The sequence below is a fragment of the Zonotrichia leucophrys genome, chromosome 4A (assembly GCF_028769735.1).
Source record: "Zonotrichia leucophrys gambelii isolate GWCS_2022_RI chromosome 4A, RI_Zleu_2.0, whole genome shotgun sequence".
Taxonomy (NCBI): Eukaryota; Metazoa; Chordata; class Aves; order Passeriformes; family Passerellidae; genus Zonotrichia; species Zonotrichia leucophrys.
The window spans coordinates 15,300,567-15,314,837 of record NC_088174.1 but is presented as its reverse complement, the minus strand read 5'-3'; positions in this window follow the sequence as shown (position 1 = coordinate 15,314,837).

The following is a 14,271-nucleotide window of genomic DNA, read 5'->3' as shown; positions in this document are numbered from 1 at the left end:
GAATCCGTTTCATTTAAAAAAAAAAAATTCTGAAAATTTAAATATTATTGTATAACTTGGATGCTTTCCTTCGCCTGCAAAACAGAATAATTGATGATTTTAAATCTTTTATCATTTCCTTTTGGGCCAATTCCTTAAGCTTTGTAACCTGAGCATATTCCTAAGTTTCTGTCTGAAATCACTATTTATATTTCATTTTTCTGATTTGTATCAGAACGTGTAGCAAAGAAACTACTACAAACCTTCAACGGAGATACCTCCACTATGGTCCAGGACTCCTGATCTGGGCACTGCCAGTGCCAGGTGCCCAGGGAAACGGTCCAGACGTTTGTATTGAGTTGGTTTTCTGTATATAAAGGGTATTTATAATCTTGTATTAACAGAGTCATCATTGGAAATGCTGATTTCCTGCTTTAGAAGCCTGCTCAGCTATTTTTATATAAAATGTTGGTCTTCGCCTTAATTTTTTTTTTTTTTTTGGTGAAAAGTTGTGCCATAGATATTTTAACTTATCCACAGATCCTTTACAGAGTTTGCTTTGACTTCTCTTAATTAATAGTTAATTTTTTTTCCTGAAATTGTCCTAATTTGTTTTCTCCTCCAAATGCATCTCAAGGTTGGTTTGCTTTCTTAATTTTTTTTTTTTTTTTGAATTTTTGGACGATCCCTTCATCTGCATGCTTTGGTAGCTCAAGTTTTTCCTCTGTAGTTTATTGTTTATAGTTTAGAAGAACCTTTTATTGAAACCCCCTGAAGTAATGCTTGTACAAATGTATTTAGGGTGGCCCAGATGGTCAGAGAAAAGGGCTATTTAGCATTGGTAAATTTGTCTACTGACTCAAGGATATTTTTCTACGTCTGTCAAGTTTGGGACTATGGAGAAATGAAATAAAGGTGAACTAACTCCTTTTCCTATATGAACTTCTCTGTTTCTGTCTTTATTAATGGCTTTGTAAATGCTCAGTTCTGTTCAGAGCAACAAGAATTAAATCCACGTTAGGGCTCAGCCTTAATTCTTCTATTCTCACGATATAAATTAATTTATTATTTATGGAGTGGCTTTTCAGGATTGGAATTTTATAGAGACCACTGGAATTTTATAGAGCACTTGGAGCCCTCTGTCCCAGGAGCAGTGAATGTCCCTTCCCAGAATGGGATTTGTTTCTGATGGAGGCGCTGCACGCCCAGCGCTGACCCAGCTCACCCTGGGGGTTTTTTAAAGCTGTTTTAAAGCTAAACCCGAGCTCTCTGTGCTCTGTTCATCCCATCCCTTGGCATTCCCTAAATTAATAATCTCCAGAGCGAAATCCCATGACCCGTAGCCCGCGCCCCAATCCACTGGGGCTGGGAGGATGGGACTGGGGAGGGTCCCCGGAGCCGGGGCTGGGGAGCAGCGCGGCTGTGCCGGGGACGGGACCGGAACAATTCCAGCCGGGAGCGCTGGGAAAGAGCCGGAGGGACCGCACGGGAAGGGCCCGGTGCGGGCGGGGATACGGGAGCGAGGTGCAGCCCCCGGATCCCGCAGCTCCCGCATCCCGCAATTCCGGATCCCGCAAATCCCGGATCCTGCAATTCCCGGGTCCCGCAACTCCCGGATCCCTCATCTCCCGGATCCCGCAATTCCAGATCCCGCAGCTCCCGCATCCCGCAATCCCCAGGTCTCGCAATCCCCGGGTCCCGCATCTCCCGGATCCCGCAATTCTCGGGTCCCGCAACTCCCGGATCCCGCAATTCCGGATCCCTCCTCTCCCGGATCCCGCAATTCTCGGATCCTGCAATTCCCGGGTCCCGCAATTCCTGGATTCCGCAATTCCCGCATCCCGCAATTATCGGGTCCCGCAATTCCCGGGTCTCGCAATTCCCGCATCCCGCAGCTTCCACATCCCCCACCTCCCGGATCCCTCAATTCCCTGATCCCACAACTCCCAAATCCCGCCATCTCCGCATCCTGCAATTCCAGATCCCCACCTCCCAGATCCCGCAATTATCGGGTCCCGCAATTCCCGCAACCCGCGATTCCCAGGACCTGCAATCCCCGGGTCCCGCAGCTTCCGGATCCCGCAATTATCGGGTCCCGCAATTACTAGATCCCGCAATTCCCGCATCCCGCAATTCCCAGGTCCCGCAATTCCCGGATCCCGCAATTCCCGCATCCTGCAATTCCCTGATCCCGCAGTCCCGGGTCCCGCAATTCCCGCATCCCGCAATTCCCAGGTCCCGCAATCCCCGGGTCCCGCAGCTCCCGGATCCCGCAATTATCGGGTCCCGCAATTCCAGATCCCGCAATTCCCGCATCCCGCAATTCCCAGGTCCCGCAATCCCCGGGTCCCGCCGCTCCCGGCCGCCCTTGGTGGCCGCAGCTCCCCTGGCTCCTCTCCTCCGCTGCCGATTTCCACAATCCCGATTAATTCATTAAACTCTGAACGCTCCAAAGTTACCCAAACTCCGAGCTCAGCCCACCCAGCTCTGGAATTCGGCTGCAGAGAGAGGATCAAACCAGAGAGGACATAGATGGAGAGGAGTTAAATCTGCCTGACCCGAAAGATTTATTAACAAACGTTCCTGGGACCCTGAACTCGGGTGTTTTGGGAAAAAACCAAGTCGGGTTTTTGGGAAAAAAGTGAGCCGGGCGATGCTGCAGCTCCATTGCCACCTGGTGGCAAAAACCCCCGGAACTGGAGAAAAATGCCTTAAACTGTCCCCATACCTCGTATTTCAGAATGAACAACTATTTTGGTCTCAATGAAAAATCAAATATTAAAATAAATCTGGCATTTAGGAAAGAAGAGACTGAGATCAGACTGAAGGTGCAGCCATAAACCAGGAGCATATTCCAGTTTAATTTCCACACGTGGATTTAGGTTTGGGAGCACCAAAGCTGCTCCACGGGATGAGGTGACCAGCAGGGACAGCTGGGGTGGCCCCTCCAGCTCCACGTTCGTGCTGCAAGGATTAAGGGAAAGAGCCGTGAGAGGAGAAAGAAACTGAGGGAAAATGGTGTTTTCTGGTTATTTACTTGCAGTTTTTATTTTAGTGGGGAAGGAAGGGGGAGGAAAGGGCAAGAAATGTGAAAACTTTCATATTTCACCTACTATTTGATCTTGCTTTTTGCTTATTTCTTCCTGAAAATCTGGAATAATCTTGGACTATATAGAATTTTTTCACTAGAAAAAGCTCATTTGGCTTTTTTTGAAGGAAAAATTCTGCCCAGCCTCAATCTTCCCTGGCAATCTCATCTTTTCTGTTAAATGTGAATTTTTCAATTAAAAGCCTTTGACTCCCTCTTTCTTCTGAAGGTTTTGGGCTCAGTCAGAATTCAGGGGAATTTGAAGTGAATTGAAGGAATCACCCAGAAGGTCCCAGCCTTTAAGGATGGACAGAGCAAGGGGAGCAGCAACCACACCTTTCCAAAATACCACAGCCATTTTGGGAAGGCCAAATCCTTGGAGTGGCACCTGGGCACAGACACCCCATCAGGTCAAGGACCTTGAGTTAATTAACCTGAATTTAATGTTCTGTTAATCATTTCACAGTTACAAACCCATTCCCACCAACCCCCCCAGGCTTCATTCCCATAATAGCAATAAATGGCTCACTGTGATCTGAACTATAAACAGATTTCATGAATTCTGCCAGAAATTGAATATTGAATTATTTCTCTATGCCCACATGTCTTTCCTGGTTTGCTTAATTCTGCCAAATATTTAGCTCAGCCTTCTCTTCTCTCAGCAACCCACACTCTCCCAGCTACATCTTCCCATTTTTGGACCATTATTTAAAATTTCAGGCTTTTTACAGAGCCTGGCCAAGGAACCAAAGCTGATCAGGGAGGAATGGAGCAGCTGCAGGATTTCAGCTCCTGGATGGGGATCTGGCTGTGGCTCCTCCTGAGACACCTGCAGGGTTTGCCCCAGCCCGGGCTCCTTGCTTTAGCCCTTTTTGGGAAAAATCCCACTGGAATGGGAATTTCTCATCTGGGCCGTGGGAACAGGATGGACACATTTTTGCATGTTCCACAACCACACTTCGGAAATATATGATTTTCCATTCTTTAAAATATTAATTAATCTATTTTTTTTCATACAAAACCCCAGAGTGTGTGGCTGAAAATGCCATTTCTTGCTGCCCTGGGAGGCTGTGAGCTGGCCCAGGGCTGCTCTGAGCTGTGGCCTCAGCAAGAAGCAGGACTGGCGATTTTCAAAGTGCTGCTGATGGCCTGGAGACAGGCGGAAAATACTGACAAAACAACATCAGCAATGAGCAGCAAACCCCCTTAATTTGTGCAAACATTCCCAAATAAATGGGAATGTTCCCAAATAAATTCCCAAATTAAGACTCCTATCTGTGGTGGTGTCACAGGGGTCTCAGGATGAGGGAAGAGATGAGAATTTTGACTCCATGTTTCAGAAGGCTGATTTATTATTTTATTATATATACTGTATTAAAAGAAAATGCTATACTAAAACTATACTAAAAGAATAGAAGGATTTCATCAGAAGGCGAAAGGAAAGGGAAAGGGAAAGGGAAAGGGAAAGGGAAAGGGAAAGGGAAAGGGAAAGGGAAAGGGAGGAAGGAAGGGAAAGGGAAAGGGAAAGGGAAAGAGGAAGGGGAGACAGGGAAGGGAAGGGAAGGGAAGGGAAGGGAAGGGAAGGGAAGGGAAGGGAAGGGAAGGGAAGGGAAGGGAAGGGAAGGGAAGGGAAGGGAAGGAAGGGAAGGGAAGGGAAGGGAAGGGAAGGGAAGGGAAGGGAAGGGAAGGGAAGGGAAGGGAAGGGAAGGGAAGGGAAGGGAAGGAAAGGAAAGGAAAGGAAAGGAAAGGAAAGGAAAGGAAAGGAAAGGAAAGGAAAGGAAAGGAAAGGAAAGGAAAGGAAAGGAAAGGAAAGGAAAGGAAAGGAAAGGAAAGGAAAGGAAAGGAAATCTTGTGACTGCTCACAGACTCGACAGAGGTGGCTGTCATTGGCCATCAATTAAAAACAATTCACATGCTGGGTAAACAATCCTCAAAATCACATTGTGGAGAAGATGAAGCTTCCCAGCTTCTCAGGAGAAAAGATCCTGGCCAGAGGGATTTTTCATAAAATGTGTCAGTGACACCAATCACCTTTGCAGATTATTTTCAAAGGGTTTTCCCCTCTTTAGTTTAGCAGCTGAGCTGATATGAACCCACGGAGTGCCCTCCCTGCTCCTGCCCTGATGTGCCCTGTCCTGGGCAGCAGGAGCAGCTGGGGCACCCGGGGCCATTCCCTGCTGGGGACGGGGACAGGGATGGGGACAGGGATAGGGATGGGGCTGGGGACAGGCTGGGGACAGGGATGGGGACAGGCTGGGGACAGGGATGAGGACAGGAACAGTGCTGGGGACAGGGCTGGGGACAGAAATGGGGACATGGATGAGGACAGGGACAGGGACATGGATGTGAGGACAGGGCTGGGGACAGGGATGGGGACAAAGCTGGGCTGGGGACAGGGATGGGGACAGGGCTGGGGACAGGGATAGGGCTGGGGACAGGAATGGAGACAGGAACAGGCTGGGGACAGGGCTGGGGACAGGGACAGGGATGAGGACAGGGCTGGGGACAGGAATGGGGACAGGGATAGGGCTGGGGACAGGGACAGGATGGGTACATGGATGTGAGGACAGGCTGGGGACAGGCCTGGGGACAGGGATATGGATGTGAGGACAGGGCTGGGGACAGGGACAGGGCTGGGGACAGGGATATGGATGTGAGGACAGGGCTGGGGACAGGGATGGGGACAAAGCTGGGCTGGGGACAGGGATAGGGCTGGGGACAGGAATGGAGACAGGAACAGGCTGGGGACAGGGACAGGATGGGGACAGGAACAGGCTGGGGGAAGGGATGGGGACAGGGATGGGGACAGGGCTGGGGACAAAGCTGGGATGGGGACAGGAATAGGGCTGGGGACAGGAATGGAGACAGGGACAGGGCTGGGGACAGGGATATGGATGTGAGGACAGGGCTGGGGACAGGGATGGGGACAGAGCTGGGGACAGGGATGGGGACAAGGACGGGCTGGGGATAGGGATGAGCTGGAGACAGGGACAGAGCTGGGGACAGGGCCAGGCTGGGGACAGGGACATGGATGTGAGGACAGGGCTGGGGACAGGGCCAGGGCCAGGGACAGGGAGGGGTGGCAGCAGCAGCTGCTCGCTGCTCCCACGCCACAGCCATGTGTTGATTCACTGTGAAATTGATTTGGGCAGCTCGAGGCAATCGGTTTCCAAGATACCGCATCCCTCAGATATTTCCAAGCCCTCTCTCTCCCTGGCAGGGTATTATATTTAAATTTAAATGTCGATGGATGAGCCGGGCGTGTATTTATAGCCAGCTCAGATGGGCTCTGGAAGGGCTGCCCAGGGATGGGTGTGTGGCTGGAATTCTGAGGGGGAATTCTGGCAGTAGGGCCCCTCTGAGTCACCAAAAAAGTGGAAATATTGGTTAAATTGGTTGAGTATTATGAGACCTGGAGCTGCACACTCATCTTGTGAGCTCGGGGTTTCAATGCATGGAAAGAAAAGTTGTGAGGGTGCAAGAGGGGACAGCTCTGAGCAGGCAGGAGGGCAGAGGTGCCCTGGGAGGTGGCTGGGACAGGGACAGGGACAGGGACACCCCATCGTGGGGTGGCTCTGAGCAGCAATGACTGGAAGTGTCTGGAGAGTTCCCAAACTCCTGCTCAGGGCTCCTCCAGCAAGAGGAACACCCACCCAAATCCCAAGGCCTGGCATGAGCCCAGCTTGGGCAATGCAGAGCTTTCCTTGTTTTAGCCCAAAACGAGCTGTGAAATACACCAAGAATGGAGATAAAACAAAGGATGGGATTTGTGGCCTCCCAACTTTGCCGCTTAGAGGGGGATCCAAGACCCAGGATCAGCCCAAGGCTGGACTCAATCACCTCAGAGCTCTTTTCCAGCTGAGAGGATTCTGTGAAATCTCCCTCTCATCCATCCCTTGGGTGTGTGCAGCCTCAGGAGGCCACAGCAGGAGGGAAACAGGACCAATCCAGCTGGGAACTGCAGGTAACCAAGGTTAAACCGAGACACAAAGGAGAAATGGGAACAGGAGAACAATGAGAAGAGCTGGGAATGCTCAGAGTGCCCACCACGGACACCTAGAGACTGATTGCAGATTTCCCTCACAAGTGATTCCAGATTTCCCACCCAGGGGCTGTGACTGGTCCAGCCAGCTGAGGGACATTTTGTCATTGTGTTTGCTGTTCCTGTCCTTCCTCTGGGGGAGAGAGGAGCAGGAATGGGAATGGGAGCAGAGCCCAGCAAGGCTGGGGTGGCCCTGGCTGACCCTTCAGAGGGCTCGGAGCTGTCACCTGAGGTGTCCCTTGGTGTCACCCTGGGAAGTGTGACGCTGCCAGCACTGCCGTGGGAGGAGCTGTGGGCTGCCATCACGGGTGGTTTTTAGCTCAACCAGGGAAAAAATAAACCCAACCTGGCTTTTTTTTTTTTTTTTGTTTGCTTCAAGCCTCACTATGAGCTGCATATTGTGGAGTTTTCACTGGGATGTTTTAGGAGCGGAATGCACGCGAGGAAAGGAAGATCCGTGCACAAAATCATTTGTATTAAAAGCAGTGTAGTAATAAGCAAAAATTAAAATACAATTCATTAGAAAATCCACTGCTTTAGAGGTTTTAAAAGCTGTTTTTACCTTTATCTACTAATAATGTTCAGTTACTCTTTTTATTTATTTCCTAAAGGCTTTACAATGATGAGTATTTTTGCTGGAAAATGTATGAGAGTCCAGTGTATGAGAGCTTGAACAGATCCCACTCATGCTCTGGATAAACTGAGTCATTCCAGCTTTCTCATGCCAAGCTCTGACCTTTGATAACTTTAATTCACGCTTTTGGGGTGACTCCTTGAACTGCTTCAAGGTTTGTTGTCATTTACAATATAACCAATGAAGATTATAAATGTGGTCAGGGCTGATCAGCCTGCTGGGCAGTGAGGGGTTAAGGACAATGTAAAAGTTCAGACCATGATTTCCAGCTCAAAAACATCTCGAGGGAGGAGGGAATCGGGTCCTTGGGAGGTGTCTGTAGGACAGGTTGGGGTCTATAGGAATAGGTTGGAGTGGAGGGACCTTAAAGCCCATTCAGTGCCATGGGCAGGGAAAACTTTTACTGTCCCAGGGTGCTCCAAGCCCTCTCCAGCCTGGCCTTGGGCACTGCCAGGGATGGAGCAGCCACAGCTGCTCTGGGCACCTGTGCCAGGGCATCACCCCCATCAGAGGGAAGAATTTTTGGCTAATATCCCAGCTTTTACAAATATCCCAGCTGGCCCTGCCCTCTGGCAGTCTGAAGCCTTTCATTCCATTCATTCCCCCTGTCCTGGCACTCCAGGCCCATCCAGTCCCTCTCCATCCTCCCTGGGGGCTCTGGAAGGCCACCATGAGATTTCTCCTCCAGCCTGAACACCCCCAGCCTTCCCTTCAGCAGAGCTGCTCCATCCCTCTGACCACGCTGGGGTATTCCAGGGCTGTTGAGCTGCAGTTGTTCTGGCAGGAGCTTTTCCCAAAGAGCTTTTCCCAGCCTGGGTGGATTCCTCACCAGGAACGGGAGCAGCAGCCAAGGTGTGTGCATGGAGCTCTCCCTGTTTTCCAGCTGTGAGGAGCAGAATGGAGCAGAGGTGTCACTGAGAGGAGCCAGCAGCTCTGAGAAAGCTCCCCCAGAGTCTCCAAGCGAATTTGGAGGAAGCCAGAACGGCGGGGTTGGAGTGGAACTCAGGCAGACAAACAGGGAGTGACAATTTTGGGCTCCCCTGAGCTTTGCACAGCTCTCAGCAGATCCATCAGAGTGACACGAGGGGAGTCACAGGGAAATGCTGGGCAATCAGTGTGGCATTTCATGGAGGAAAAATCCTTTGTGGAGAAAATATTTATGGCAAAATGTTCTGTACAGAAACTTGATACCATGTGTTTATCCCATTAAAATCTTATCTATGGGGTGTGGGGGTCTCCTGCTGGTTCTGTGTTCAGGTAATCATCTCCCTCACTCAAAAAATGCCATTAATTGAATCCACTGGGTGCAAAAAGTACCATTAATTGAGTCCATTGGGTCAACTGAGTCCAAAAAACTGCCATTAATTTATATAAAATGGGTTCATAGTTTTATTTGTAGCATTAATACAGATGGAATCATCTCTGAGTGAAAACACCTTCCACCCAGAGTGCTAAAGAACCAATATTAATAGCTAGGTGCAACATAAAACACTTTATAATTGTCTTATTAAAATGCATTAAGCAATGAGGACTTTGTCATAACGGAAGAAATACATTACTTCTGTTGCTGCCAGCTGAATGATTGTGCTTAATCACCCATTGTTTGGTGATTGAAAATCTGGAAAGGTGTTTTAATTGAAGTTTTGAGGCATTCTCAGAGTTCATGTGCCGCTGAAAGGCATTGTTGGAAGGCAGTTGTGGCACTCACAAAGGCTCAGTCTCACAGTAAATCCAAGTTGCTGCTCCCCCAGCCCTGGCTGCTGAGCTCAGGGACAATTTTAGATATCATTATTTAACAAGGCTGACTTCTTTCTCTGAGTTAATTTGATCTTCAGCCCTTGATCATCTGCCTCTGTTTATGTGCAGTTATCCATCCTTGAAAATTTTCTAAGTAATATTTCGCTGTGAATATTGGAAGTATTTTAATTCTGACTATCTCTTTCAATGGCTCCTGTAATTACAAGGCACGTCATTCATTTGAGATTTAAATCTGCTTCCTTCCCACACAAACCCAACATTATTTCTTTTTTCCTCGAGATTACTGTTAGCAGATTTTAAAAGTGAGGTTTATTATTTTTTTGTGTTAAAAAAGCAGATCCTCCTCTTTGGAAGAGTCCTGTCCTGGTGCTTTTTGCTGGCCTGCCAGGGGAGGTACCACACTGTGTTTGCTGCAGGAAGAAAAATCAAAGATTGTTCCTCCTCCTTTTACAAGGTAAATATTGATGCTCAGAATTAAATTATTTGAACTTGCTTCAAAACACCCGAAACTGGTGAAATGCAATTAGGCTGGAGCTGGGGTTTTGTTGCTTTGTTAGGGAGGTTGAGATGCCCCACTGGAATTATCCTTGCTGCTTACAGGTGATTTCTGCTCATGCTGCTGGGCTGGGCTGTGGCTGAGCCATTCTTTACAAGTCTGACCTCATCCTGTGAGATGTTTCCTGCACTGAGTGCTCTGCTTCTCACTGAAGCCAACTCACAGCATCTACTAAAAACCCTTCCATTAAGGGCAGTGAGATCTGCCTCTCACAAGGCATGGACTGGATTTTTTCCTGATCACTGAAAGTCTGCTTGTCTCCCAATTTTTTACCCCTTTCAGCTGTTCTGCCACAGCTCCACCTATGCCTGGCACAGCTCCTCAGTGACAGGAGAAGCAACTCTTCCAGGGTCAAAGTCAACCTGTAGAAGACTCTTAATAATTGCTCATCCCTGTAGGCTTCCAGCAAAGGAAGAAATATGAGAAAGAAGTGGCAGTGGTGGAGAGCCCTGTCCCTCCTTGCTCAGCATTCCCCCGTGGCTGCTGTTGGTTATGGAGAACAAGCAATGACCTGCAAAGTGTTTTGTGGCATTTCCCTGTAGCAAAGACACCGATCAAAGATCCATTGCCTGGAAATTGCTGCCTCAGATTTGTCCTGGACATGACTGGGACAGCGTTGACTTTGCTGTGCTGTTGGATGGTGTTGGAGGATGGGCAGTGAGCTCCTGCAGGGCAGCACAGGATCCCAAAATCCCTGGGGCTGGGAAGGACCTCTGGGATCATGGAATCCAGCCTGGGACCGATCCAGGGCACTGAGTGCCACATCCAGGCATTCCTGGGACACCTCCAGGGATGGGCACTGCAAACCTCCCTGGGCAGCCCCTGGCAAGGCCTGAGCTCCCTTTCCATGGGGAAATTCCTGCTGATCTCCAGCCTGAGCCCACCCTGGCCCAGCCTGAGGCCGTTCCCTCTCCTGTCCCTGTTCCCTGAGCAGAGCCTCCCCTGGCTGTCCCCTCCTGTCAGGAGCTGTGCAGAGCCACAAGGGCCCCCTGAGCCTCCTTTTCTCCAGGCTGAGCCCCTTCCCAGCCCCCTCAGCCCCTCCTGGGGCTCCATTCCCTTCCCAGCTCCCTCAGCCCCTCCTGGTGCTTCATTCCCTTCCCAGCTCCCTCAGCCCCTCCTGGTGCTCCAGAGCTCCATTCCCTTCCCTGGACATGCTCCAGCCCCTCAGTGTCTTTCTGGCAGTGAAATCACGAGCAGGCTGGGGTTCTGGCACATTGACATTTTCTGTATTTAATACACCTGGCAAGCCCAGCTGAGAGAAACACAACTTGCATCCTTCCTTAGTCTTTTCAACAGCCCCATTGTGGCTCGAGAGGCTTCTCAGCCTAGTAAAGAGTTTCAAGTTAGTTCTAGTCACTTACCTGCTCATCTGCATATAATACTGTTATTTGTCTAATTGTTTCTATTCTTGTGTGTTTGCTATGTAAAAATGCAGCAAAGCCATTATGCAGGAAAAGAAAAGTGGTTGAGATGATTATTCTGTTATCAGTCATGACTAAGATGAAGAGAGATATACTAGCAAGACATTGTTCCTAAAATAGATATCTTGCAAACAAGAAATGTCAGTCAAATGAGGTTTAAATTAAATTCCTGATAGCAATTACTTACAGAATTATCATGCTCCCATTGAAGTTATTATGAATATTGTCACCAGAGTTAATGGGAAAAGAAGTTGGGCTTAAGAGACTGATTCTGAAACATTCCAGAATGTGCTCAGCTTGTGTCCTGCTGAGCCCAAAGTCACAGGGCCACAAAGAGCATCCCTGGCTGAAGAGTGGCTCCAGCCCCAGGGCAGTGGGAAAGGGTGAAACTGAGAGCTGGAAGTATTGAATGGCCACAAACGAGTGACCTCACAGGGAGCAGAACTGATGAAGTGCAGAAATGTGATGTGTGTTCCAAATAAAGAACTGATGAGTCAAGTTGTGCCCCAACTGGAGCAGGAGCAAAGTCAAGGCGGCTGGAAAATAACCTTGATTGTGGTGGAGAAGAGAGAGCAGAGGAGCTGTGGTGACCCCCAGGAGCCCCAGAGCAGCAGGGCTGGCAACTGAGAGCTTGCATTTGGTGTCACTGTGGATCTCTGCCCCTCCAGCATGGGACCCTCTCAGCACTCCCTGCTGCTGCAGCAATGACCTGAAGAGCCAAACTGATATCCCTCAAGTGGCATTCAGGGCCTCCTCCCTGCTCCAGCAGTGCAGCTATTACTCATCCAGTCAAGTCCTTTTGTTACACAATAAGGAGAAAACAACTTCTAAATATATAATTTTAAATTGGTATCTTTATACTGCAAGACACAAACAGCTAGTGCTGAATTATTTCTGACAGATACTAAGTTCCTATTTAATCTTTCAGGTTGAGGCATTTTTCTAAGCATGGCTCAGTAGGAAGTTAATTATAATCTTCCAAAACGGGAAGAATTTTCACCTGGGATGATTAGGATACTGGTTTGAGGCATGGTATGTGGGCTCCTAGCTAAAGTTAGGCACTGGCAACATCTTTGGCTCTCTCTCACTGCAGAAGTAACACCTTCTGCTGTCACAAGAACTACCCTGAAGATGGAGATCACGATGATTTTGGATGCAATCAATCCCTTAAGTATTCATCATTGTTGATACATTTGCATATTGGAACACCATGGTGGTTTATTCTGCGCTCCGAGGCGAAATTCGCTCTGAATTCCAGCTGGATTTTTCAGGCTTGGTTTCAGCTAAAAGAATAAATCAGGTTTGAAGAACCATAACGAAGCAAGTTCTAGAAAAAGACAAAAGTATGTGAGATTCAGTTTTTTTAAAAAATGGATCAATTGCTTGTGGTAGATTTGCCATCTGTTGGTGTGTGCACACTGCTGCAGTGACTTATTTCAGTATTTAATGACGTTTTCTGACTGCACTTGGCTCAGCTAACCTTGGGAGTTTCTGTCAGAAATACACTTGGTCATGTTTTCGTCAGTGGCTTTTGGGAAGAGATGAATTACCAAAGAAATTCCTGTTGATGAGTCCTTAGGAGGAGCTTGGACAAAGCTGGGCCTTGGGGTTTCACTGAGTCATAGTGGAGGCTGCAGGATTCCTGTGGTGTCTGCTGGGCTTTCCTCAGCTCAGACTCCAGAAGTGCCCACAAAGCTGAGTGTCCATCCCTGCAGTGTGAGTCATGGGTGTAAAACCAGGCCCATAATGGGGTAAAATCAGCCCCCTCATGGGTGTGAAACCAGGCCTATAATGGGTGTAAAACCAGCCCCATAATGGGGTAAAACCAGCCACCTCATGGGTGTATACCAGCCCTATAATGGGTGTAAAACCAGCCCCCTCATGGGTGTAAAACCAGGCCTATAATGGGTGTAAAACAAGCCCCATCATGGGGTAAAACCAGTCCTATAATGGGTGTAAAACCAGCCCCATAATGGGTGTAAAACCATCCCTATAATGGGGGTAAAACCAGCCCCCTCATGGGGTAAAACCAGCCCCATAATTGGTTTAAAACCAGCCCCCTCATGGGTGTAAAACCAGCCCTATAATGAGTGTAAAACCAGCCCCCTCATGGGCGTAAAACCAGCCCTATAATGGGGTAAAAACCAGCCCCCTCATGGGCGTAAAACCAGCCCTATAATGGGGTAAAACCAGCCCCCTCATGGGCGTAAAACCTGCCCCCTCATGGGTATAAAACCAGCCCCCTCATGGGTGTAAAACCAGCCCCATAATGGGTATAAAACCAGCCCCCTCATGGGTGAAAAACCAGCCAGTGTGGAGACAGGATACTGCATCTTTAATTTATATTTTTCTTTGAGGAATAGAGAAGAACTGAGATGTGTCAGTTGGCTGATTTGTAGCATTAACTCAGTTTTGGGGGGAAAATATAAACTGTAGGACATTTTATTTCAAAATGTATTTCAAAATTAAGGAAAGCTAAAAGGTTTTAAGTGAAAACAAGTATATACAAGCATAAATAATGTCTAGTAAAATCGTCATTCACTGTGCCTATGTGCAGTTTCCATCTCCTACTGTCAAAGCACTGTGATCAGCAGAGATAAATTCATTGTATTTTCCATATGGCTGAGATATTTCTTGAGCTCATTTTGGACAAATGTGGCAAAATTTGCTGCTAAGTCTGTCCTGTGGTTCCAAAATATCCCCCCAAATATGTTTGTTTTGACGGTGAGAATGGAATAGTAGATCTTTCTTAAGGTGTTGATCTGGGAGCATCATCTCCAAACTGGTTTCCTT